Source organism: Stegodyphus dumicola, chromosome 5, assembly GCF_044657685.1.
Source record: "Stegodyphus dumicola isolate Sdum_Otavi_A_Nest chromosome 5, ASM4465768v1".
In the NCBI taxonomy this organism is placed as follows: Eukaryota; Metazoa; Arthropoda; class Arachnida; order Araneae; family Eresidae; genus Stegodyphus; species Stegodyphus dumicola.
Window position 1 is genome coordinate 183,720,814 of NC_140772.1, and position 26,437 is coordinate 183,747,250.

The window sequence follows — 26,437 nt, forward strand, 5'->3', positions numbered from 1 at the left end:
TTTGGCCTTTCAGGGGCCCCAGCAACATTTCAGCGATGCATGGACATTGTGTTAAGACCTGTTCTTGGAAAGTCCACATTTATCTATTTAGACGATATCATTATTACTAGTGATAATCTAGACCAACATGTACAGGATTTAAGACAGGTGTTTTCTTTATTAAATGAGGCCGGTCTAAAAGTTAATGTCGAAAAGTGCAAATTTGCAGCCCCTGAATTAAAATATTTAGGTTACAAAATATCTCAAAAAGGGATCGAGACAGATGAATCAAAAATAATCGCTGTACAAAAGTATCCGACTCCAAACACGGCAAAGAAGCTCTCTTCTTTTCTAGGACTTTGTTCATATTATAGGTCCTTTATAAAAGATTTTGCGGCTATCGCTGAGCCATTGTTAAAATTAAAAAGGAAAAAGGCAAGATTCTCGTGGACGGCCGAAGCCAATAGTGCTTTCGAAAAATTAAAACAAGCATTAACGCAAGCCCCTGTGTTAAAATTTCCTGAAAAGGATGAAAATTTAGAAATTTCAGCGGATGCTTCGGATTATGCGGTAGGAGCGGTACTTTCGCAAAATCAGCAGCCCGTGGCATTTTTTAGCCGAACTTTAAATCAAACACAAAGAAACTATTCCGCGACCGAGGGAGAGGCACTTGCAGTTCTGTTAGCAGTGCAAAAGTTCCGAGTCTATTTTGGAAAGGCGCCGATAACAGTATACTCTGATCATGCGGCGGTAACTAGATTGTACTCAGGGAAAAATTTATCCCCAAGGTTAATAAGATGGGCACTCAAGCTGCAAGAATATAATCTGGTAATCAAGCATACCCCTGGAAAGGAAAATATCGTAGCAGATGCCCTATCACGAATTAAATTAGACGAACAGGGTAATACCGTAAAAGTTGCAATGCTTACAGCGTGTACAATAAATTCCCGAGAAACTGTAATAACAGAACTGGGTCAGGATCCTGAGTTTGGAAGTATTTATGAGTATTTGAAGGATCCTGAAAATTTTAGCCACCAAGATATTGTGGCGATAAGAAATAGGGCGGCCCATTACGAATTAATAGATGGTTTATTATTCTACACAAAAACTACGAATTCCAACAACGAATTTCGACCTGTTATCCCAGCTAGTCTTAGATTAAATATCCTGCATGAGCTCCATGACAGCCCTTTAGCTTCTCATGCTGGTATTCGAAAAACTATCCAACGCGTACGCGAGGCAGTCTACTTTCCTGAACTGCAAAAGTTAACAAGGGCGTATGTCCAGTCCTGCCCAACATGTCAAGCCGTTAATTATATTAATTTCCGCCCGGCCGGGTTTCTAAATAGTATTAAATCCGAATTTCCAAATGAAATAATTGGCATCGATTTATTGGGCCCTTTCCCAAAAAGTCAGTTAAATAAAAGTCGCTATCTCCTTGTTATGGTTGATCATTTTAGTAAATGGACCGAAATTGTTCCCTTAAAACGAGCCTCCGCGAAATTGGTTACCGATTCTATTTTAAATAAATATATTTTAAAATACGGGGCGCCCCTAAAAGTTATATCGGATAATGGTCCTCAATTTGTAAGTAATGTATTTGAAGACATGTGCCAAAAACTGGGCATACGTCATTTAAAAATGTTCCCGTATCGGCCGCAATCAAATATAGCGGAACGGGTCAATAGAAATATAGTGAAAATTATCCGTAGTTATGTTAAAAATTTTCATAAAAGCTGGGATAACTATGTCAATGAATTTGCTTTCGCCCTTAGGACCGCAAAACATGATACAACGGGCAAAACTCCTGCTGAGTTATTTCTAGGCAGAAAGATTATAACACCGTTAGATAAACTATTTTATGTGCAACAAAGAGCCCCAGAATTTAAAATGGGTGATATAGAAAAACTAATAAAAGAAGCAAAAAAGAATACGGAAGTAGCACAAAGAAAACAGAAATTATATTATGATTTGAAACGACGGGGAGTAACTTATAAAGTAGGGGATGAAGTTTTAAAAATTAAGCATTCACTTTCTTCAGCACCAGAAGATAAAACTGCCAAATTTTTTCCACGATTTGAAGGACCATATGTTATAGAAAAAATAACTCACGCTGTTGTAGTGTTAAAAGCCAGAAATGGTGAAACCTGTTCCGCAAACATTGATCAAATCAAGCCCTACTTCGATCGTAAAAAAATGCAAATCTTTTCAGATCTTTTGCAGGATCCGGCACGGCAGACACCGCAGGTTCAAGTTGCAGAGGTGAAAAAACGACAAGTACAAGGGCAAGCCAATGAGAGACAGAAGCAAGTGAAAAGAAAATTGCCCCGCGGAAAAATGGAAGGTAACAAGAAAAAGAAGCCGTTCCACCGTCCAGAAAACAGAGTTCACGAACACCCCCAGAATGAAGAAGGGAGAAGGACGACGTATGTGAAGAGGACCAGGAGAAATGACGGCAACTATAACCCGGCTTTAAAACGGAAGATCTACTCATCCGACAGAACTCTCCGCAGCAAAAGTCGCCGAACTGCGGAAGGGCCATCAGCGGCGGAGGAAAAAGTACAAGAAAAATTTGAACGGCCAACAACGAGGTCCAAGCAGGATCACGACAGAAGTTTCCCGGTTCCGCCAAGACCAGCTGCCATCAAACGGCAAAGACCACAAGCAGAGGAGAAAAGGAAAGTATTCAAGGGTGGCCGTACTGGTGAAAAAAGGAAGCTTCCAGAGGAAAGCACTGAAGGGCGAGCCCGTACAAGAAGGATGATAAACCAAGCTACTATCTGCAGTACCTTTAAAGACTGGGCCCAGAAAAGGATGTCCGAATATTATAAAGATAAGTAAAATTTTATGTTACTTTGCAAACTTAAGTTAATCTTTCATTCTTACTGCAAGTGGCAGATTTCAAGAAGTTTTACCTCATGCGAGGTCTACCTTTATCGCCAAAAGGGCGAGAAATGAGTTGTGACCGATTTTCGTATTATGTTTTTAAATTACTCGTGCGTAAAACTAAAGTTGATGTATAATAGCGTGGTGTAAAGACTTAAATATTGTAAAAAAGTTATTGTATAAATTTTATTTAAAACATTCTAGCAAGAAAGAAGTTTTAGTCTGAAAGACTTTTTGAAATGTAGTATTATTTCAATGTAGAAAGAGTTGGCACTTGCTTTGAAAAGAATAGAAGTTAACAATGTACTACTAATGTATGTTTTCAAATGTGTAAAATTAACGGCATGTTGATATGTTCTTATATACATGTGAACTGTTATTTTAAATGTTAAGAAATACCGTGATATGGTAAAAGTGAAAGTAATGTTAAAAATTTGTTATTCGTGTGACTGTAAAGATTAAATCATGGCGAATATGTGGTAAAGGTTGGATGATGTAGTTAGGCTCTCTGACGCTACACTTTAGAGTTAGCCACTTTTAGAATAGTACCTCAGGGTTTAGAGTTGAAAGTAGGGTGTGTTAAGAGGTCTCGTTATGTTGAATTTTAACACGTTAGTGTTTTGATTGTAGGAGGAAGTGTGGCACACGTAGACAGAAACACATTCGTGTTTGGTGTTCTTTTACAACACATGTCAGAGAGCACGGGGAGAGATAATTAAAATAGTCTTGAATGAAATAAGAATATTAAGAGAAGTATATTCTATATGTTATTTGCAATGTCATTGTGTAACATTTCATTAAACTAGTTTTCCTTCCAGATCTCTGGAAGGAACCAGAATTGAATAAAAGCTCCTGGTTAGATGCAGTACAGATGAAAAAAAGATTGTTGTATATCCTGGGAGCTGCTATTGTAACAAATTTCTTTCTTTTAAATTTCTAGTTTCTAGCTAAGTTGTGTTTGTAAAAGGTTGGCCTCGCGTTAGATTCTAGAGCTAAAAGTTTTCAACAAGGTCGTTTTAGACCTCAGTTTCAAACTAATTAACTCTGGCGGGAAGTATGTAAGGATCTTAAGTTTTACTAACGTTTATTTTATTTTAAATCTTTACTATCACTTCTTATTTTCTACTTCCGGCCAGAATTATAAGCGTGAAGGTTTTTATGCAAAGTTTGTCTGGCGAACGCCAAGTACTTAAGCTGTGGCTTTTTGCCAAGCGAAAGAGAGGAAGCAGTAAGTCAACGCAGGCCGCTTACCTTAGAAGTTACGCAGTTGCTGTTCGCCTTCCAGGCCAGAGGTTTTAATCCTCTTGATAAATTAAACGTATTGTAGTGTTCACAGTCTCTGTGCTACATACGCTTCCTGTTATTATAAGGTCAATCTTCCACGTGTATTATTCTAAAGTTAAATTAGAGTTTAGTTTTATTTTTATACTTTTTTACGTTAGACCCCGAGTGGAGGGTCAGTGTATTCCGAAGTACGGAAGTTATTGTATATAGAGAAAAATAAAGGGTTTTGTATACCCTTCGTCTGTATCCTGTCTACTTACCACAATTAGTGAACATAGCTTTAGTAAGCTCTCTGTTCCGAGTCAGGTCCTTGTATGTTCCCGAAGAAGGTTAGAAGGAACATTGAACCTGATAATATAATTACATATTTTCCTTTCGAATTTTTTATTAACTTTACTGACATGAAAAAAACATAATGAAGCTAATCGCAAGAGAATTTAAACGCTTGAATCAATTTTCGCTTGCCGTATGGTTTTCACAGAGCGGTTTCAGGGTCAGGTTCACATGACTACTTAGAATTTTTCAGCAGTTCATAGATGCAGAAAATATAGTACATAAATACTTGCCTTATACCCAAAGTGTAATCTTTGAAAATAAATGCATCACAAACAGCCAGATTCAGGCTACGAGCAGAACAATTTTGTAACGAGCTCTCGGAGTTTTCTTGAAAAATACATGCTTTTGTCCAACCTTTTTAATCTGTCATATAGTTTCCATTGCTATATGGTTATCCGCTGTGATCTGGAAGCGATATATGCAATAGTTCTATGATGGTGTAACAGTTCTGTAAATCATTTCCAGCATACACATTATCTCCAATTTTATAAAATCGAAAAAGCATTTCTAAATGGTTGGCTGATCAAGAACGCACATCTACGACTCTTGCAATTCCAGTGAGTTTGAGATTTATGTCTAGTGTGAACTCAAGAATTATAGAAAAATATTTGTTTCTAACACTGTTTTTATAACATCACATATTTCATGATGGAAACAATTTCATTATAAATCACACTAATTATTTCATTTTTAATATTTTTGCTAAGATAAACACCAATCTTCCAGCTTTCACTAACCTGTTCCTTCAACAAGCATCGTATCTGACTATTAATTCAGTTAATCCAACAATGTTCCTATTGAATAAATTTCCTAGTTCATCTTAATCGCCTCTTAAAGGAAGATTTTCTTCCTCTGCAAACGTAATTAGAGAAAAATCTCATTAAAAATAATTTCCATATTTTTTCCTCCCTCAGTTTGATATTTTGTTTTGAGTTTTGGACCACTAGAGATGATTATTTCCATTTTCAGATATGATTTTTATAGAAGCCAACAATGCTCACCGTCTCGGCGTCTGAAAACCGATAAAAGCAATGATGAACACTAAAGCAATATCTTGTCTCATTTCTCTATGGAAAATATAATGTTCTCATCAGTGAATATTGATGAGATATTAATTATGTTAAGTCTTAAATTATTGCGTTCCTTCTGTAGTCAAGTTCCCGGATCTCAAGTCAATTATACATTGAGAATAATTAATTTTTGTACATGTTTCTTCCCCTTCTTGGAGTTTGAAACTATCCGAATTATTATTTTGGTCACATGCAGCTGAATAAGAAGCTGCTTCTGTTATTAATCTTTTTTCTCATATATCTTCTTTAAAAACGAATAATTTTTGTCATATATAGTTTGTGGAAATTTTATTACTTGTTGTTCGCTTTATTTTCAATATTTTTATATTGTTTATTCACACACAGTCTCACTGTAATTTTGTGTTTTCTTTAGAAATTTACTTGTGTGCCTTCTTACCGTGTTTTTTTTAACAAAGACACTGTGTAAAATGAGTAACATAACAAACTTAAGTTTGGCGTAGATTTATGTCAAGATCTCAATCAATTTTGAGGGCAAGCAGGTACAGGTCTTTCTTCGTCAGAAGCAAAGAAATCTGCAAGACACTATGGACAGAAACTACGTGGAAGAGAAATTCGCAATTAATAAACATAATTTTAAGTTCAAATAAATGTTTATATGGGGTTTGTTCCATCCAGAATCTAGTTCACACATTGAAAAATATTCCAGATTCAAAAATATTTCTTCTTAGATATACCATATAATACGCCTGCGAATCTGTCTGTGGCAAGTCGTTTAAATTTTATGTTGATTACCAGTTTAACCTAAGAACGCTGGAAATAACTGAAAGCATATCTTCTCCAAAAGATAATAATTCTACTTTTCTAGTAATGGTATTTAAAAAATTTCGGAAGGATATCGTTGAGGAAAAACACTGAACAGAAAAGGAAATTTAAGGGCAGACTTCTAAAATTATGTTTTCGGCATAATTGGAGAACCTGACAATTGCAATAACCCCAAACATTTCCAGTTTTCCAGAGATAAACAGTTAACCATTAACATGCTCCACAGCGGAAGAATGGCTAGCAGTTGTCAGTGAGCGTCTGATCAGTAGGGAATTTGCCAACAGCTAAGGTCTCATGGTCCTGGAGATTAATGATTTTGATTTAAAAAATTTTAAGTTTTGTTGCTTCACTGAGGAATTTTACCGACTTTTATTGATATTTACTTATGTTTATTACATGTACGTCCTCTGCCGATGTCAATTATATTTTTCCTTTCCTCACGAAGCTGCATTGTACTTAGTGAATAGATGGACGAAAAATTCTGCGTTAAACATCGTTCAAAATTATTCGCACGTTAAACATATGAATGAAATTTATCCGCTTGCTAAACACGCGAATAAGTATCAAAATTACAATTTTCTAGGAATGTGATGATTGCTGGGTACTGAAATAAAACATGCAGTGAAGTTGATACAGCTTTCTTATCTCGGATTGCTGTCGGAAAAGACTATTCATTCTCCTGTACATTCACTTGTATATGCGTTCTAATGTATAATGTAAAATGGGTTACAGGAGTTCAAAGCGTTGAAAGTTTTGTATTTGTTTATGGGTCCATACTCTTGTCATTTCTCTACCGTGTCCTTTTCGGTAAATTCCTTAATTTGCGTCGAACCTCAAAGAGGCCCCGAAACGATCTATCCCTCTTTCTAATCTTTGAAGAGTGGTATCATAAAACAGTGAGAGAAACTCTTAATGATATAAACACGGTAGATTTGATCACTTGAAAACAGTCAGCCAGACCCTCTGAAGGTAATAAAAACTGATTTACGAATGCCTGAAGATGTACGTTCTTGCAGTTGTTACTAAATCGCGGGGAATCGAGATCCAGAAACATCAACAAAAAATATTGTAGGGTTGAAATGGCGGGTTCTGCTGATAGATGATTTAAAGAATCGTGCATTCCTGTGCCCGATCTGTCATGTAACAGGTCATCATTCGCTCTTGCCCTACATATACTTTTAACATTTGTTTAATGAAAGATGGCAACTTTATCGACGGTTAACAGTTTTTTTTTTAAAGGTAAAAATTTTCGTTGAAGATGATGAAATGAGTTCAATTTTTTTTTCTTTCGATGGAATGTAAGGCTTTTCACAGAACTGTTAAAAAAAGCAAATTTTAGCAGTAAGACTTCAGTTTAAATAAAAATCTGACGAGAGACTTTTTTTGAGAATGACTTTACCTTACTGACATTTACTTTATAAAAGTTTAATATACTTTTTGATGAACATTAAAATTATTATTTTCATTCAAAAACGTAACGTAATTAGATGAAATTTCGGGCTGTTTTTTGTAATTCAGGTGGTATTTTTAGAAATTATGCCTTAAACATTAATATTTTTGTGATATATTAAAATACTGGCAAATAAATTGCATTCAAAAAATTAAAAGAAGCTGAATTACTGCTTTAACTAAAATATTTTCGCAATGTTTTGCTGATTCAATTAGCAATTACATGACTCGATTTTTTTTAAAAAGAATTTTTTGTTTACTATTGATTTTATCAGTGGATACATATTGTGGATCAGTGAATTCCTATTTCGGATAGTCACCCAAAGTTAAAAAATTAATTCGATACATAATTTGTTCAGGCATTCAGTTTTTTTTCTCACTAACTTCCCTATACTCAGAGTTTTAAATACGTAAAACGTTTGCATAGCTTGCTGCTCAATTTTATTTTTTTCTTTTCCTTGACATTTCCTGACATCATATTTTTCTATGGTAAAAAACGTGGGAAAATATAATATTTTCTCCAAAAGTAAAACAATTAACCAAAATAACGAAAGAAAAATTTACAATATAATTTGATTACTGTGATAGATGAATGTACTCATTGTTTTCCTTTCTGTTCAAGATAACAGTAACATGTTTACAATATATTTGTTCAATGGCGCGAGGAATGAAAAAATTTCTCTTACCCATTATGATTCAAATTAAAAAATATTTGGCATTCATTTCTAAGTTTCAATGCCTGCATGCTCAATTTTAAATGGCTTTTGCTCTTTCTTACTACACTGCTTTTAAAGCTTCGCTCATAACGAAAAGTAATCATACGAATACTATAAACAATGACTGCAATTAAAATGTTCAAAATCAATGTGTTTATTAGTGAATTTTCTGTAAGTGCCACCATTTGTGTACACTTTAGATGACATTTTTATCTGAAGGTAATTTAATAACGCCTTGTGTTCGTAAGAGTGAATGTGTTACTTAATTTTCTGACATTATTAATGCAAATTTGAATTCAATATACGTCAAATGTTATTTGTGACTGTGTTCGTTATTTTTGTACCTGTGTTCGCAAATATTACTTGATAGAAAGCCTCCAGACTTTGCATAGAGCTAAACAATGGATTAGATTTGAACAAAAATCATCAAATATCTGAAATTTTTCTAAATTTCGGCTTTGTCTTCTAGAGAAGCTCAAGAAGTGCATAGCAAAAATTATTTAAATCTCGACGAATTTTGAATAACACTTTACTATTTGTCGTGAAACCACGCTCAAGGGAAGCACAATTTGTGGCATTGAGAAATCACGTTGTTGTAATTATAATACTTTTCCGTTTCGTCACGAAGTAAGAAATCTGGTGCCTACCCACAACTATACATATTTATTTACATAATTAACAAGCAGCGTTCAACGATATGAATTACTAGGCTCACGCCTTCAGTATTAGTTCCTTCGAGAGGTTATGCTTGATATCTTACCTTAGGCTTACTACCTTCGTTATTGCATTCCTAAAGCCAAGTATTCCAGTTATAGAATGCCTGAAGTGTTATAGAATGCAGTTATAGAATGCCTATCAGCCGATGCTTTCAATTGGTAACACACATGCTGAGCATAAAAGCAGGATTTTTGCAACTTTCGTTGCAAAACTGAACCCTAATAGGGATCCTTTTACAGAGGGCTACTATCTACTACAGAGGGATACTATACAGATCTTCTACTTCTTCCATATTACTACTCTTACGACTAAATGTTTTCAATGGGCAGAAACAAGTAAGGAATGTTTAATTCTATGGAAACATAAATTTACAATTCACAGCAGTTTTGAAAAGGTTGTATGCACGCATTTTTTAGACAAAGATACCTAGAATTAAACTTTAGACACTTTTTTTTAAGTATTTTAAAACTATATACTAGATCTCCCAGCTCCATCTGAACTTAATGCCACTTACAGCACGAAAGCATTTTTGGAGAAATGCGATAAAATAACCAAAAGACAAATCAGACACAATAAGCAGTTTTCGAAAACCCATTTTCAAAAACGGTTTAGCACAAACTTATAAAAACATACCAAAATTTTACATTTCTGCTTTATAGTAAAGTTCGATAATAATAATAATAATACATGTATTCCCATTTTTTCCCGCACATTATGATTACAGTGTGTGCGCTATTCACAAGTTTGGAAAAGGACGAACACTTGCTTCTCCGCGAGTAACTATAACTACATGAGATTAACAGATATTTTAACAGTTGTTGGGAATAGCTAATTCACATATCCGACATTACGGAATAGTCTCATTTGTGCAGCATAAATAGCCAAAGTGATTTTAATCTAAAAAAGTTTAGTAGTTTCCATAAAATTTAAGACTGAGAAAAACAAATTGACTGGAAACAAAGTAGAAGGGCATTTTTTTAGAAGGAAATACTAGTTTCCAGAACTTGCAGTACACATTCCTTATTCTGTGACTCACGGCTCCCTTTAGAAAGCAGCGGTAGTAGAGTAAAACGCTTTGAATGCGGAAATAAATTTTCTGGGCCCCGTATCGTGATTAGTAGGCCCTGTCTTACACTGCTATCGTCGTGTGTGGGGGTTAAGCTAGGGTTAAAACATATCGCATGTGCTTTTTGTTCGTCTTTTACCCCACCCACGATGTTCTGCAACCCCTAGAGCTTTTAGAGATACTCTCCCCGATCTTCTGTCGCCTAAAAGTTTTCGTAATCCCTCGTCCCCATCTGATAAAAAAGAGGTTAGTATGTCAGAGTAAATCGGAAAATAGTATTTTCTGTTTTACAGGGTAAAATGCAAATTCATCGTAAAATTGAATCCATCAAATTGTCCATAACTCTTCGCTCAACAAATATTGATATCGTGACAAAACGAAGTGTTTAACATGTAATTCGAGGGCAGAGGAGATATAACGAATTGGGAAGAGCATGAGAAGAAAAATTGAAACAAAGATATGATTAGAGACTTCATCTTAAAAAGAAGAATCGCGCTGTATTCTATTATTTCTGCTGTATGACATTTCCCTCGCATATTTCTTTCCGGAGAATTTAAATGCAAATAATACAGTTAATTAAAAAAACTTTCGAAAAATGCTAAAAATGACAATTTTTATATAAAAAAAGAAATCTGTAAGAATTATTCTTTAAATTTACGATTAGTTACTGCAAATAATATAGGTTAGAAAGCATAATGTGCGAGAACTTATTCTGAAAAAAATTCTTCAAATATAATTTCTGCAACTGTAAGAAAGAACACCCAGACCTAGACCATCGAAGCAGCTCAAACAAGATTAAAACGTCCAGCTTAAAAAAAGAAACTAGTAATCACACAGACTAGACTTCAATAAAATCTAGTAATCACACAGACTAGACAGAACCGTTATGAGTCCCTGAAGCGCCTGAGTGGACCATCGTAGGAACGGTAATTCTAGTCATGTGAAGTCAACTAATCTTCCACATACTGTCCACTGACATATAGACGTTACGAGTTGCCAGCTCGGGAGGTGGGGAAGCCATAAGCAGGAAAATGCAAAATAAACATTTTAACTCTTAAATATGGTACAAGGGTACGCATGTTTCACCTACTTCGCTATATTCCTCAGTTTTAATGAAAATGTTAAGATTATTTTACTTAATGTTATTAATCAAGTTCCAAGAATAACGTATTATATTTGTGTAAAATTTGTAAAACTCATGTTTTGAAGCAGGAAACATCAAAATCGGTTGTGATTCTACCAAAATTCAAACTCCATCTGGACTTAATACCACTTACAGCACGAAAGTATTATTACAGGAATGCGGTATTTCTTATGCAGTATCTTCAAGAAGTAAAATTTTATTAATGTGCCCACAGGATACGACCATAAGTTAAAAGGAAAAGATTAAAAAATTACTTCCAGAAAGATGATAAATTGATTGTGATGTATCACACAATTGGCCTCAAATATTAAATTTTCAAATTGCCAAAAGTGTTGTATATTTCTTAAATCTCAAGCGCCTTCTACTGTTATAATATCATTTCTTAAACCAGCTCTTTTTTTTTTCTGAAATTAAATCATTTTAAAAAATAAAAAGACAGCTCATAAGATGGATAACATAATTATATTTTGGTAAAATTTCTTAATTTTTTTAAATAACATTTTTTATGATGTTCATTTCAGACTACTACTGGAATAAAATTTCTTTATTTCAGAAATTTAATACATTTTTACATTTTCTTATATTATTTACTATCATTATATTTATGTCATTTGATATAGGGAGACTAAATTTTCTGTTGTGATTTATTGATATTATCTTCCTACTTTTGAGCTGAATGGTAATATTTAGAATTCTTTACCCAATTTGAAGAATATTTGTTTCATTCCATTTCAGATAAATTTTATTCGCTGCAGCACATATGATTTTAAATGAAAGCTTCTGACTAGAGAATGTAATATACGTTTGGCACATTTGGTTGAGCTGTAGCACTAGCGTTTCAAGAAATAAGCAGAAAATGAAAGATGAATAATTACTTTGAGAAACGTTGAAAAGATTCGTACGTCTCAATCAATCTTAAATTTTTTTCTTTTCGTTAACTTTTAAGGATAAAATAGGCCGCTTAAAATAATACGCCAAAATATCACTTTAAATACTAAGGATTTCTTGAAGCCCTCTTACATACTTTTCACACAGAACTCAATACATACTTTTCACACAGAACTCGATACATACTTTTCACACAGACGTTTTGTCATAAAAAATTTGTGAGGAATTGGTTGTGATTTTGTGCAAAATATATCTCCATATTAAGTCCACGTTTCTCTTAATGATCCCATGTAAAGTTGTACAGTCATTTGGGTTTTTGAGGCAGAAGTGAAAAATGTGCAACGCCCTCTCCGGGACTCGATCCTGGAGCTCTCGAAAACGCACTCAGTGTGCTGCCGTTATATCACGAAGGCATGTTGGAAGGAGGCAGAAAATACCTTATATATTCCCCCTTTTAAAGAGCTAGTGAATATTAGAGGACTCAATCACAAAATCCAGGTGGCGAAGAATTATTGCCCACCACTTTTTTTAGGTCGAGTGCCATTTGTAGAGTCATTATGGTTTTTTGAAGCAGGAGCCATAAAAAATGTGAAATGCGCTTGCCGAGACTCAAATTTGGACATCTCGAATACGCTCCGAGTGTGCTATCGTTACACCACGAAGGCATGATGGAAGGAGGGAGAACTTTTTCTTTTATATAGTAGGAAATGAAAAAATAAACTAGTATCCACATAAATTGTGTGCGGTTATCATATATTAACTTTTAAATTATTTTTAATGTTTGTGAGTTGCGTAGTTCATCCACTAGTTACTTGAAAAACTGCTGTAAATTTCTTAATATATTCATTGAAATTATTCCCGCACAGTTCAAATTGCATACTTCGCGAGTCAGTCGTAATTTAATTATTTAAAATTTAAAGTAATTTACTGCAGTGGGATTGAGATGTTTATATCTTAAATTCATCCAGTCATTTTATTTAAAATAAAAGTAACGTCTGGATTTTATTTATTATTAAACATTCCTTCAACTTGACTGTACTACATCCAGTTCGCAGATTTGTTTATTTAATTTTTTAAGCACAAAGTTCTACGTCAGGTATCGCATTACCTGACGTAGTCAGTTACTATGTTAGTTACGTAGTTGTTTTTTATGAGCTGAATCATTGCATTATTTCAATAAGTTCCGTCTTGTGGTCAGGAAAAAAATGAAGCATTTGAAAATGAACAGAATTCGTAGCATAATAAACATTTTATCGTACGATATAAATTTCTTTCCTCCTATGAATTGCGGCGAGATTCAATTTGAGAGACAGTTCAGTGTTATCTGCCTTACGATTATATGTGTAAGTGAGCCTACTTTCCGGATGTTGAAACGGAAACCACGATTGTTAACTGTCGCTCTCCGTATTCATCCATTACTAAGCAGGGAAAAAAAAAAGAATTGGGATGATGAATGCAAATGCGTCGGAAGACAGCTCAATTAAGGATTTTGTTAGGCTGAATAGGTCGAGGCATTTACAAAAGACAAAATAACAAAAAAAAAAAAAAAAAATGTAGAGTAAATGCAGCTTATGATTTCGAAAGCTCATAGATGTCGAAATATAAATAGAAAGTGAAATTAACTTTATAAATGCTTATAACCTTGACTGCCCATTTATCAGATCAAGTTACGCTACGTTACGCTGTGATACTTCTGTCCATTCTTCAAGTCACACAAGTGCCTTAGCAAATTTTCAGTTTATTCAGATGTTGCCATTTCACCCTGTATAAGAATATAATTTATATTGCAGCTTATAATGCTATACTGCATTATCAAGCTGCATGAGTTAAAATAATATGCGTATTTTTTACGAATATTACCTAGAAAAAATTTTTATTAGTCATTTTAGATAGAAATAATAAAATTAAAAGGTGTCTATTCTTGATTAAAAGGTGTCTATTCTTGAATACCATTTAATCATTTTTATGTAAACAATTTACATCGCCACTGTCAGGTAGTTGTACACAGAAGCAACCGGAAGCAGAGTCATACATATGAGTATAAAGTATATTGTTTCACCTCAGATGAAGAAAAACTTTTAGGCATTTATATGGAATGGAAACCATCTAGTCAATTTGAAAATAATAATAATAAGAAGAAGAAGAAGAAGAGAGTTTGCTCTGAAACATTTAAAACTAAATATCAATTTGTAACTGAATTTTTCATTAAAGAAGAATTTAGTCCCTGAACAACGCTTGGATTAAGTACATAAGATTCATTTCCTCTTAAGCAGCTTTGCATGGGCAGAGAATGAGCAAGAGATGATTCTTGTGAAAATCAACTGCATGCCATCTCCTGTGGAGAATGCAAAACAAAATTCTTTAAGTTGTGGTCTTGTCATTTCTTCGGAAAATCGTTCGTCAGAGGATATTAAGAAGATTCTTAAATTACAAATTAATCCTGTAGAGAAAAAAGTGGGTATTCTCAATCTAAAAAATATTGGAAATGGCAAGGTATTGATAGAATGCCCTTCTGAAAATGATTTAAAAAGGATACAAACTGAAATTCAAGTAAAATCACCGGAATTAACTACCTTTCCTTCCAAACGAAGGAATCCTACGATCTTAATAAAAAATGTCCCTAATGAGATAAGGGATGAGGATGTTCTCGATGTTTTAAAAAATCAAAATCCAGATGTTATCGCCTCTGAAAATAAATGGAGTGAATCTCGAATTCGATTTACATTAAGGAAATTTCAAAATACGAGACATTTAGTTGTTGAGGTGCATCCAGACATGCGTAGAGGTATTTTACAGGAATGTAGACTAAAAATTTCTTGGAGCATCTGTACGGTGGATGATTTTGTCGTGATTAATCGGTGTTTTAATTGTTTAGGATATAATCACCGTGCTGAACATTGTAAAAATCTACGCGCTTGTTATTTATGTGCACGTGAACATGAAAGTAAAAATTGCCCACATAAGAATTTGATAGTCTGTATCAATTGCATTAGATAAAAAATAAAAGATGAGAAAAAAAAATTAAATGTAAGCCATTTACCTTTTTCTGAAAGTTGCTCTTGTCATGAATTTATAAGAAGTCAAAATATAGCAAGAACAAATTATGGATAATAGTCATAATTTTATTTTAAAATTTGTTCAAATTAATTTGCATAGATGTAAGGCTGCTACTCAGCGACTTGTTTTGAATATGGAGGTAAACAATGTTTCTGTTGCTTTTATTCAAGAACCTTACTCTTATCATGGTCTTATGCCTGGCTTTCCGAGTTCCTTTAGGTTATACTATGATTTTGACTCAGAGGTCATAAAGGCTGCTATTGTTGTTCGAGCCGGATTTCTACCTACTTTTTTGGATTTGAGATTCTTGGATTATAATATGGTGACTGTTGATATTATTTTTAAAGATACTAAATATTTTCTATTTTCATACTACTTTGAGCCCTCCCGATGTATTGAATTTGATTTGCATAAAATAAGTCGGGTCTTCCAGGCTAAGGATCTTGCAAAGCTTATTTGGGGTATGGATTCCAATAGTAAGTCTGAACTGTGGTTTAGTCTCTACAGTGATGCTCGAGGAAACAAGCTTGGAGATTTTGTCAGCTCCTATAACTTATATGTGATCAATGAGGACTGTGGCCCTACCTTTTGTTCGGAACAGGGATCAAGCTATATAGATGTCACAATTATGGGAGCTGATTTGCTAGCAAATGTTACCCGCTGGTGTCTCTCGGACTGTGAATCATTGTCAGATCATGCAATGATTGAATTCGACTTATCTGTTTCTGATGCTTCTTTAATTGCTGTCAGTAGAATTTTGTTTAATACAAAAAAAAAGCAAATTGGGGATATTTTGAAAAATATTGTTCACAGTATATTTCTTTGATCATTAATGGTTTGGATTCTCGCTCAAGCACTGACTCACTTAATGTGATTGTAGATTTTATGACTTCAGTTATTTTTCGGGCATGTATTAAATCTATGCCTACTAGAAGGACTGGTAGACGAAAAGTACCTTGGTGGTCATTGGAAATTTCCATTATGAGAAAGAGAGTCAACGCGGCTAGACGGAGGTTCCAGAGGACTACTAGCAATGATATAAGGGACTTGTATAAGCGGAAATACCTTGATTTAAGAAAAAAATACAATGAAATGCTTATTGAGGCCAAATTAGAGTCTTGGAGGAAGTTTCTTTCCGATATCAATAATGAGAATGTGTGGAAAAAAATTTACACTTATGGTATTAAAGAAAATTTTATGAGGAAGATTGAGATCTCGGGCCTTCGGCTTTCAAGCGGTAACTTTACATCTTCCTTGGAGGAAACTTTCGATGCTATTCTTGATAAAGCTTTTCCTCCTGATTGTGTGAGACTTGATAATGACTTTCATACTCAGTGGCGCTCATCTGCTCGCAGTAGTTATGCGTCTCAGATTGATCCTCCTTTTTCGCAGGCCGAAGTTGATGATGTAATTCGTAATTTAGGGCTTGGCAGGTCTCCTGGCCCGGATTCTATTCCCAATGAAACCATAAGATACTTCCATCGGCTTTTTCCTGCAGTTTTTCATAGATTATTTAATATATGTTTGAATCTTGGTGCTTTTCCACGAACTTGGAAGAACGCCCTTGTTATTGTGATACCCAAGAAACAAAGTTATACTGTTCCACATGTGAATAATCTTAGGTGTATCTGTCTTCTTTCTTCTTTAGGTAAATGTTTTGAAAAACTAATTACTAACAGAATTACTTGGCATCTACATAAAGAAAATATTCTTAGTGCTGACCAATATGGTTTCATTGCTCAAAAATGTGCTGAGGATGCACTTATGCACTTATGCGTCTTAGCAACATTGTACAGAGGGGTAAGATGAGAGGTTTGTACACTATTTTAATTTTTCTTGATATTGAAGGAGCTTTTGATAATGCATGGTGGCCTGCTATTCTTAATTTACTAAAAGAAATGAAGATACCTCAAAATGTGTTTAATGTTGTTTCTGATTTGCTGAAAGACAGGACGGTCGAGCTTTCTTTGGGTGGCACCTCAAGTGTTCGTCGACCTCAAAGAGGTTGTCCACAAGGTTCTGTTTCCGGTCCCAAGCTTTGGATTATTATTATGAATGATCTCTTACAGAAACTTTCTGATCTCTTCAGTTGTGAAGTCATTGCCTTTGCAGATGATTTGTTGATTTGTATTCAAGGAAAAGAAATGCAAAAAGCTTTTCGTCTCGCCCAAGATGTTATAGATTTCATTTATCATTGGTCAATAGATTTTAAGTTAAAGTTTAACCATGCAAAATCCAAGACCATGTTTATTGATAGAAAAAATACTACTTATGAAGGATATCAATTGCTTTTAAATGACAATCCCCTTGAGAGGGTGAATGAAATTAAATATCTAGGTGTTTTGTTGGACAGCAAATTTAACTGGAAAAAGCATATTTCCTACATTTCTAATAAATGTGAGAGACTTCAGCGTGGGCTGAATCGAATTGCTTGTAATAGTTTTGGTGTTAAATCGAATGTTAGCGCAAATATCTATAAACAAGGCATTGTACCCCTTATTTCATATGGATGTAGAGCTTGGGGATTGTCTCTAAAAAAGAAAATTAACTCTAAACGCCTGCTTCGAGTTCAAAGACGAATTTTGCTGCGAGTTATAAGCGGTTACCGAACTATTAGTTACAATGCTGTTTTCTCTCTTGCCGGATTTCCACCACTGGATTTGTTTATTCTGACCTTTATAGATTACAAGAATAGTCTTGCAAATTACTCCAATTCTCACTTTGATCGTTTATTGCCCTTGTCTGTTCTACCACATCCTTCTGTAAGACAACCCGTACAGATTCTGGATAGTACGGACACTGATGTTAATTCATTCTCATTTGTGCTGTATACGGATGGTAGTAGGATTGATGATAAAGTTGGTTTTGCTTATGTTATTTTTGAAGATGATATTGAAATTGAGTGTCACCAATTTCGCATTAGAAATGAATGTACTGTATATATTTCTGAACTTCTGTGTATTAATTTTGCAATCAAGTGGATAATTAGCCAGAATGGAAGTGGTTCCAGCTACTTAATCTGTACGGATTCACTCTCTTCCCTGGAATCTCTTAAAAATACCTCTTTATGTAATGATATTATTGTCAATATACAGCAGTCTCTCGGAGATCTGGAGAAGAGGGGTATTTCAGTGTTTTTTACATTTGTCCGTGGTCATTCGGGTAATTATGGAAACGAGAGAGCTGATTGGCTTGCTAAGAATGCAACTAAAAATGATATTAACGTTGATGTAAATATTCCAAAATCTTATTTAAAAAAATATTCAAAGCTAAAATGATTGAGCGGTGGAACTGTGATTATATCTCTTCTGATAAGGGATCTGTTACAAAAGCATTCTTCCCAACTATTTTTGAAAGACTGAAAAGTAAGGACTTGTTGCTCAATTTTAAAGTTACGCAATTTTTGTCTGGACATGGTAAGTTTAATGTTTATCTTCAACGATTTAAGCTGACATCTTCCAATTTGTGTAATTGCAATCTTAGCGTTGAGCAAAGTGTTTTCCACCTGCTTTTTGATTGCCCACTGCTTGATAAAGCAAGAAATCTTTTGAAATGTAGATTGAAATTCATTGGAATTCATTGGCCGCCGAAATGTTATGATTTTGTATCCTCGATTTCGGCCTACCGAGCTTTCAATGATTTTGTTGACTTTTATTTTAAACACTGTTAAGGATTTCTTTATACATTTTTATACTTTTGTATTTACTTGTGTTTTTTTTTCCTTGTTATGATTTCATTGTATTGTTAAAAACTGATGATATTACTTACTATTCTGCCTTTTTCACTTACGATTTGTAAGTCTCGTGTGATACTTTGTGGTGCACGAGGATTTCTTTTTCTTTAAATAAAAAAAAAAAAAAATAAAAATAAAATAAAATAAAATAAAATAAAAAATAAAAAAATAAAATAATTTAAAAAAAAAAACTGAAATGTCTCAGATTTTAAATTACGTCCAAAGGGGCGTTTTTTAACATTTTGTGTGTTACCTTTCTTTATTAAATATCATGTTCCTCGCACTTAAACCATAAGATCCAGTGCAACAGCAATATCGCAAAATAGTTTTAAAACGAGCATATCTTTAGAATTTCCGATACAGAGACTCACGCGCTGGAGATAAAAATGTTTTTTCTGCACAACGTTGCCATTGCTCGCTTTGAAATCCTTGAGTTTGTTAATCAAAAATTCATCAAAGTTCTAAAAAATAGGAAATCGATCATAAAACAAATTTCAAATTTCAAATTTGGTCTTCGACATGCTCATATTCGTTGGAGGATTACGTTATTCAAAATTCGATGACTCTATGTACCGTTGTTTTATCACAATACGAGAAATATACATACATTTATGCAGATTTTTCATTATTTAATTTCTTCAAATATAATGCAGGACTCTAACATTTTGTGGCAACAGTTTGAAAAGTGAACCGACATTTATGAGTCCGACGCAAAATGCCAAAACGAAACTAATAGTCCTTTGGGATTCAAATCCCTTTGGACTAAAAAAAAAAGCACTGACATAAAAAAAATATTGCTCGTTTTTATAAGAAAATATTGAGCTATAGAATAGCGGTTCTCAGCCATTTGACTAAAGCGTACCATCTAAACAAAAATTGAAAACTTTAGTACCATCACTACATAATGATTATTTTTCAGTTTTTCAATAGAAATATTAAAAAAGTATATTTTGCTATTTGCACAACCTGCTGGCTATTTGTATTAAATATGCACACATTAAAAATATTAAATTAAAAATTGGTTACCATTTTCATTATTAAAACTTAAGTTATAATACTCTAATTCTAAAATTTAGTACGAAATTTGGGCCTGTTTACGAGAGATCAATTTCTTTATGCCTGGTCTTATTTCACTTCGCTTTAACCGTAAATTACGATCCACTTCTGATTTTGTTTTGTATTTATTTTTCAAATATAACACATTAAGAAAATCCTTGTACACATAAATAGGTTGTGCAAAAAGGCAATAAAAATTTGATAGCTTTATTTGATATTTTATTTATTTATTTATTTATTGGGTTGGTTTAGCCAAAAGTTAACAAGTGTGTTATTTTTGAAATTTTCAGTTAGAGTTCGATCACAAATCATTTCTATCAATTAGTGTTCCCTTTTCCTGAAGATTTTTGAATTTAATTATTAAAATTACTTTGTCTCTTTTTCGTATACCACTTATTTTTCTCTTGCGTATGAAGGGTGGTACTCGTACACTGGTTGTGAATCGTTGCTATATACGTTTAACAGTTAAGAAGGCAGCAACAAGACTAGATGAATTTATAACAATTATTTTTATTATTTTGAGTATTCTGCATGAACAGTTCACACGAACATAGTTTAATGCAAAATGACCATCCCAGTTTCTTCCAGCAATGTGTCAATGCAATTAAAAAACAGCAAAGTAGTTTTAAAGTATCTGACTGCGTTCCACACCCAAATTTTAAAAAATAGAAACTACCTATTATTAGTATTATTTACGAATGCTACTTAAAATAACAGAAATTGGAGATAAACAAAATATTACAGCGTAATTTTTGCTTTTCTTTCACATTTTGGGTAAAAAATGCTTTAAAATTCGAAGATTACCAGATATGTTCATTCTAGATTACCAGAAAAATATTGGTAAATATTTCGTTCATATTTTCATTTATATTTAGTACGGTTTACGGATTTAAAATAAACTAAGTAAGAAAGTAAAATTTCAAACTAAATCTACCTGCTTGAGTGCATGCACTAGCTACTTTTAGAGAAAATTTCTCTTTTGATTAAAAAAAAAAAAAAAATGTCTGAAAAATTTTAACCATGTATGTAAACCTAAGCTTTTACTCCATTTAATTCATAATAATTCATAGAATATTTGTAGAACGTTTCGTAAAATTACATAATAATATTTTAAGTTAAAAGTTTTTCGTAATAGAAAAGTTGAAAAAATCAAGATTTTCAAAAAATTGGTTTAATGTCATGCGAAAACAAACGCAAGGAAAAGAATATGCTGCCATGAAAATTAAATCGCAAAACTAATCTTGTTTCCAAGCAATTAATAACAAATAGAAAGTTTCAAAATTACCTTTTGAACATCACCATATGTGTACAATTGAAACATTCTCAGTTAATGTTATTTGGAATAGTATGTGTCTAAATATCAACTGAATTCTTAAACAGAAACTTCCAATTCACGGAGTAGAATAAAAGCAGTCATAGCTATGTTTCTAATGAACGGGAAGCTAAAATAAAAGTAGTTTTGGAAAGCTAAATGTATAAGCTTTGAAATAACGTAATACAAAAATTTTGAAACATTTCATTAAAACTGACGATTACAACGTAGTCGGATGCCTTAAAGCTTGACCACAACCTCCTTACAGTCCAGATTTAGAAGATTTAGGTCCAAGTGATTATTATCTGTTCTCCAAAATGAAATGTGGCCTTCATGTAAAGAGATTCAGTGGTAATGATGTCGTGGAAAAACAGCAGTTTTCATTGAGGATATTTTGAGGACAATCCTTCAGTTTTTGTTTCAGAGGCAGAATGTACAAGAGAGGTACAAGAGATCGTATTGAAAATAATTTTTTTCTTTTTCTTTTAAATATATGTCAGGCTGGAAAATTTTTTGTCTACCTACGAATATTTAACAAAACATAAGAACACTTCTGCGAAAACCGTTTGCATTTGGTAGGTCGAGAGATGAGAGTTGTTTGTAGATAATTCTGCTATTAGATTCGCAGTGACCAATTTAATGGTGTGGAGACTTTTCATTAAAAAAAATTACGAATATTCAATTTCTAGAACAGTGATGCACCATTGTGTTTTAGGATGCAATCTTTGGGATCCTCATCCAGTTTTAGAATTGGTTCTAAAATTTTCGCTAAATTTCATGTTGACTAAGGTCCGAGCTGGTTACACTGGCAGCTAGGGTGGCTTGGCAAATGCGGTCAACAGCAGGAGACTGACGTTAATTACGGAAGGGGGAAGTAAATGGCTGTGTCGGGGATCATAAGGGGAGATATATTTAAAATAAAGTGTTTTTAGGTCTCATTCAGTATCAGTATATCATTAACGTAATTAATGAAAGCTATTTGAAACCAAAATAAAATTTGCATTAGTAAATTATAGTTAAGAATAATGGCCCCCATTGTTCTGATTATTACTGGAATAATTTAAAAATTAAATCCGATAGTATCTTAAGATGTTTTTGCAGTTGGAAAAACAAAAATATAACTCATTTTGATTCACCTTTCTTTTCCTTATGAATGAGGAATATCTGTTTGCCATACACGTGATCAAATAGGGAATAAGTGTTTAATCCGTAAGATTATAAGTATTGATTAACATTTCCTATAACTACTTCTAATTGAGGTTTTCTAAGAGCAACCCCCTTAATTTTGACTTTCAGCTTTTAATTTTCGACTAAAATATGAGCATAGGATCTACCTTTAAACAATGGGATTTTTTTTAAACACTGTGGCATGAGAGTGCCTAGTAATAATAGTTTTAGCGTCGCTAAGAATCATTTTCTGTATTCTCATATCGATGTTTTTCCAAAAAATATTAAAAGCTGCAATTGACGAGTATGAGCAATGCATAATACTGTTGCGTGCGTACGAGTTCGTTATGAAATGAATGCACAAGTCCGATGAAAAATGAACAAAAATTTATTATTATGACAACAAAAATGCTTAAATTTTCTCAAATTATCATGCAGTATTACAATATCTCACAGTAGTTATCTTTTAACTACTCAAATATCCAATAGAACGTAATTCAAAACAGCTAAAGAACGCTAATCCGCGAATTCGCTACAATCAACAAGAGCAGTTTTCTAAACAACAACAAACTAAGCAAGCAACTACTAACAAACTGAGATGTTTTCCTCCTTTTATAACATTTTAAAATCACGCGCTAGAATTTTCCAGTACTTTCTCGAAATGAAAAAAGAGTTATTTATTTATTTAACGCACGCGCTCTTGTATTTTTAATTTTCCAGCTTAGCTTCCTTCTTTTAATATTCGTCACGCGCTGCACTGCGCGGGAAATAAAACCAATTAATTTATAATTGAACTAACATTAGCTTTTTTTTTTTAAATACCAAATTCGTAACACTGCCCCCTTCCCAAGGACTGCACGTCCCGGGCAGTACAATCCCTGGACAGGAAGCTAAACTTACAACTGTGGCATAAATGCATTAATAAGCATTACATTACAATAATAAACAACATGAACAATAAATGCAATACATAAAACAAATCAAATGCTATCAAATACAAATCAAACAAATACACATTTAAAAACAAAATGGACCATGGTCTTATACTATTTACAATTATTTACATTATGTACTATGGCCATAGTAATGAGCTAACCTGTCGTAATGAACGACTTTAGGTTTAGAGTTCGAAGACTTACGAATCCGAACCACGACGTCATTCAGCCTTTTTAGGACTGTATACGGACCATCCCAAGGTGACTGTAATTTCGGACAAAGTCCTTTCCGTCGAGTCGGATTCCACAACCACACCTTGTCTCCTTCGTGGAACTGATGTTCAGTAGCTCTTGTGTCGTAGCGGGTCTTCATCTTCTCCGTCGCCAAGTTGATTCGCTCTCGTGCAAAGTTGTGCATCACTTCAAACCGGGCCTGGAGATCTTGAATATATTCCTCAGACGATGAAGGAGCATCCGGAGGGCGGCCAAACAATAGATCACAAGGCAGACGAAGGTCACGACCGAAGAGCATCTGTGATGGAGAATAGCCGGTAGTCTCGTGGACAGCACTGCGGTAAGCCAGTAAAAAGAGTGGTAATTTCTTGTCCCAGTCCTGTTGGTTTCTGGAAACCACTAATGAGAGGTTATTAAGGATGGTTCGATTGAACCTCTCTACCATGCCGTCCGACTGGGAATGTGATGGCGTCGTTTGGGTCTTGTCAATGCCGAGTAGTTTGCATAGTTCTTTGATTACTACCGAGGTAAAATTCCTTCCCTGATCGGAATGTAACTGAAAAGGCACTCCGAACCTGGAAATCCAGTGCTGTATCATTACCTCAGCTACTGTGACAGCCTCTTGATCAGGAATAGGATAAGCTTCAGGCCACTTGGTGAAGTAATCAACGACAACGAGTATGTATTTGTTGCCATCAGCAGTTCGTGGCAGAGGTCCCAGGATGTCAAAGGCGATTCGTTCAAAAGGCGCCCCTACGTTGTAACGTTGCAGCTTGCCTCGGCTGCGTCGGCTAGGTCCTTTCCGACCTGCACAGGCATCGGAAGATCGGCACCACTTTTGCACGTCATCCTTTGCATTATTCCAGTAAAAGCGCTCACGAACTCTCTGTAAGGTCTTCATTATTCCAAAGTGACCTCCCGTAGGGCTGTTATGTAGTTCTTTAAGGACATCAGGAATGCGGGATCTTGGAAGTATCAGCTGCCATCGGAACGTCTTCCCATCATCCGATTCGAATTTCCGGTATAAGACGCCGTTTCGAATGTGAAGTGAATCCCAGAGTGCCCAATATTGTTTGGTTGTAGGACTACAGATAGAAATGTCCTGCCAGGTAGATTTTCTGTTTGACGACTCCATTAGATCAATTATGGGTTTAATGTCGCGGTCTTCCAGCTGGTCTTTCCTGACTTCATCATCACTCCACGGTTCTCGATCAGCCGATGTTGATGTTGTAATTTGTCTTGCGACCGGAGTCAGCAGCTCGTATTTCGCTTCCACCCTGGAACAATATCGACAGTTTTCTTGGCAAGGTCTTCTAGACAGGGCGTCGGCGTTTCCGTGTGATGATCCCTTACGATGACGGATAGTGATGTCATATTCTTGGAGTCTCTGTATCCACCTGGCTATTTGACCCTCAGGATTCTTGAAATTTAAAAGCCAGGTCAATGATGCATGATCGGTGCGGAGCAGGAATTTTCTGCCGTATAGATAGTGATGGAACTGTTCTACAGCTTTGACTATGGCGAGCAACTCTTTCCTGGTGACACAATAATTCCTCTCCGGTTTAGACAGGCACTTGCTCCAGTACGCCACTACACGTTCTTGGCCGTCTATTTCTTGGGACAAAACAGCACCGACACTTTCATTGCTCGCGTCGGTGTCGAGAATAAATGGTCGGTCGTGCTGAGGATACGTCAGGATTGGAGCAGATGTTAAAGCCTCCTTTAAGTTGTTAAATGCATCGTCGCATTCTTTTGTCCACAAGAACTTTTGGTTGCTCTCTGTCAGCTTGTGAAGGGGTCTTGCGATGGAAGAAAAGTCCTTCACGAATCTCCTATAGTAGGTGCAAAGCCCTAGGAAGCTTCTCAGCTGATGGACATTTTCGGGACGTTTCCAGGATTTAACCGCTGTTACCTTTTCAGGATCCGTGCGCACACCTTCTGCAGAGATGACATGTCCCAGGTAAGTCACTTCCTTTCGGAACAATTTGCATTTATCGGGACTCAGCTTTAGATTGGCTTCTTTCAGTTTCTGAAGCACCTTTCTAAGATTTTCTAGATGCTCTTCAAAACTCTTTCCGACGATGATGATATCGTCCAGGTATATCAGACAGGCTTCATAGGAAAGTCCTTTCAAAACAGTCTCCATGAGGCGTTCGAATGTTGCCGGCGCATTACACAGTCCAAACGGCATCACCTTGAATTGCCAAAGCCCTTGTCCCGTAGTAAATGCCGTCTTTTCTCGGTCATGAGGGTGTATTTCTACCTGCCAATACCCACTCTTTAAATCAAGCGTTGAGAACCACTTGCTTCCAGAAAGAGTGTCTAGAATGTCGTCAATTCTAGGAAGAGGGTAACTGTCTTTCTTCGTAACCTCATTCAACCGGCGATAGTCAACGCAAAATCTTGTTGAGCCGTCTTTCTTTCTGACGAGAACGATGGGAGATGCCCATGGACTTGTTGAAGGCTCGATGACATCGCTTTCTTCCATATCTTTTAACAGTGTTCGCACCTCTTCCTGTTTAGCAAACGGCAGACGCCTTGGATGTTGCTTGATCGGGGGATGATCGCCGGTATCTATTCTATGTTGTGTCAAACTAGTTCGACCCACGTCAGAAGACGAGCGGG